The sequence below is a fragment of the Musa acuminata genome, unplaced genomic scaffold (assembly GCF_036884655.1).
Source record: "Musa acuminata AAA Group cultivar baxijiao unplaced genomic scaffold, Cavendish_Baxijiao_AAA HiC_scaffold_646, whole genome shotgun sequence".
Taxonomy (NCBI): Eukaryota; Viridiplantae; Streptophyta; class Magnoliopsida; order Zingiberales; family Musaceae; genus Musa; species Musa acuminata.
In genome coordinates, this window is record NW_027020883.1 from 15001 (window position 1) to 17500 (window position 2500).

Consider the following 2500-nt stretch of genomic DNA (forward strand, 5'->3'; position numbering starts at 1 on the left):
GCAAGCCAAAAATGGCCAGTTTTGGCCCGTTTTTGGGCCGTTTTGGCCAGTTTTTGGGCCTGTTCTTGCATTGCGCGGTGACCGTCGAGAGCGGAGCAAAACGTCAGCCATCTCAGCACCCTGGAACCCCCCGGGTGGCACAGGGCTGGATGGGGCTTTCGTATAGCAGGGACGGTGCTGCCTCTCGCTTCGCTCGCTGTCCGCCGCTCGCCGCTCGCTCGTGCAGCCAAAAATGGCCAGTTTTGGCCCGTTTTTGGGCCGTTTTGGCCAGTTTTTGGGCTGTTCTTGCATTGCGCGGGTGACCGTCGAGAGCGGAGCAAAACGTCAGCCATCTCAGCACCCTGGAACCCCCCGGGTGGCACAGGGCTGGATGCGGCTTTCGTATAGCAGGGACGGTGCTGCCTCTCGCTTCGCTCGCTGTCCGCCGCTCGCCGCTCGCTCGTGCAGCCAAAAATGGCCAGTTTTGGCCGTTTTTTGGGCCGTTTTGGCCAGTTTTTGGCCTGTTCTTGCATTGCGCGGTGACCGTCGAGAGCGGAGCAAAACGTCAGCCATCTCAGCACCCTGGAACCCCCGGGTGGCACAGGGCTGGTTGGGGCTTTCGTTATAGCAGGACGGTGCTGCCTCTCGCTTCGCTCGCTGTCCGCCGCTCGCCGCTCGCTCGCGCAGCCAAAAATGGCCAGTTTTGGCCCGTTTTTTGGGCCGTTTTGGCCAGTTTTTGCCTGTTCTTGCATTGCGCGGTGACCGTCGAGAGCGGAGCAAACGTCAGCCATCTCAGCACCCTGGAACCCCCGGGTGGCACAGGGCTGGATGGGGCTTTCGTATAGCAGGGACGGTGCTGCCTCTCGCTTTCGCTCGCTGTCCGCCGCTCGCCGCTCGCAGCAGCAAAAATGGCCAGTTTTGGCCGTTTTTGGGCCGTTTTGGCCAGTTTTTGGCCTGTTCTTGCATTGCGCGGTGACCGTCGAGAGCGGAGCAAAACGTCAGCCATCTCAGCACCCTGGAACCCCCCGGGTGGCACAGGGCTGGATGGGGCTTTTCGTATAGCAGGGACGGTGCTGCCTTCTCGCTTCGCTCGCTGTTCGCCGGCTCGCCGCTCGCTCGCGCAGCCAAAAATGGCCAGTTTTGGCCCGTTTTTGGGCTGTTTTGGCCAGTTTTTGGCCTGTTCTTGCGTGGTGCGGTGACCGTCGTGAGCGGAGCAAAACGTCAGCCATCTCAGCACCCTGGAACCCCCCGGGTGGCACAGGGCTGGATGGGGCTTTCGTATAGCAGGGACGGTGCTGCCTCTCGCTTCGCTCGCTGTTCGCCGCTCGCCGCTCGCTCGCGCAGCCAAAAATGGCCAGTTTTGGCCCGTTTTTGGGCTGTTTTGGCCTGTTTTTGGGCTGTTCTTGTGTGGCGCGGTGACCGTCGTGAGCGGAGCAAATGTCAGCCATCTCAGCACCCTGGAACCCCCCGGGTGGCACAGGGCTGGATGGGGCTTTCGTATAGCAGGGACGGTGCTGCCTCGCGCTTCGCTCGCTGTTCGCCGCTCTCCGCTCGCTCGCGCAGCAAAAAATGGCCAGTTTTGGCCGTTTTTGGGCTGTTTTGGCCAGTTTTTGGCCTGTTCTTGCGTGCCGCGGCGACCGTCGTGAGCGGAGCAAAACGTCAGCCATCTCAGCACCCTGGAACCCCCGGGGTGGCACAGGGCTGGATGGGGCTTTCGTATAGCAGGACGGTGCTGCCTCTCGCTTCGCTCGCTGTCCGCCGCTCGCTGCTCGCTCGCGCAGCCAAAAATGGCCAGTTTTGGCCCGTTTTTGGGCTGTTTTGGCCTGTTTTTGGGCTGTTCTTGTGTGCCGCGGGCGACCGTCGTGAGCGGAGCAAAATGTCAGCCATCTCAGCACCCTGGAACCCCCCGGGTGGCACAGGGCTGGATGGGCTTTCGTATAGAAGGGACGGTGCTGCCTCTCGCTTCGCTCGCTGTCCGCCGCTCGCCGCTCGCTCGCGCAGCAAAAATGGCCAGTTTTGGCCCGTTTTTGGGCCGTTTTGGCCAGTTTTTGGCCTGTTCTTGCGTTGCGCCGGTGACCGTCGAGAGCGGAGCAAAACGTCAGCCATCTCAGCACCCTGGAACCCCCCGGGGTGGCACAGGGCTGGATGGGGCTTTCGTATAGCAGGGACGGTGCTGCCTCTCGCTTCGCTCGCTGTCCGCCGCTCGCCGCTCGCATCGCCGCAGCCAAAAATGGCCAGTTTTGGCCCGTTTTTGGGCCGTTTTGGCAGTTTTTTGGCCTGTTCTTGCGTTGCGCGGTGACCGTCGAGAGCGGAGCAAAACGTCAGCCATCTCAGCACCCTGGAACCCCCGGGTGGCCCACAGGGCTGGATGGGGCTTTCGTATAGCAGGGACGGTGCTGCCTCTCGCTTCGCTCGCTGTCCGCCGCTCGCCGCTCGCTCGCGCAGCCAAAAATGGCCAGTTTTGGCCCGTTTTTGGGCCGTTTTGGCCAGTTTTTGGCCTGTTCTTGCTTTTGCGCGGTGA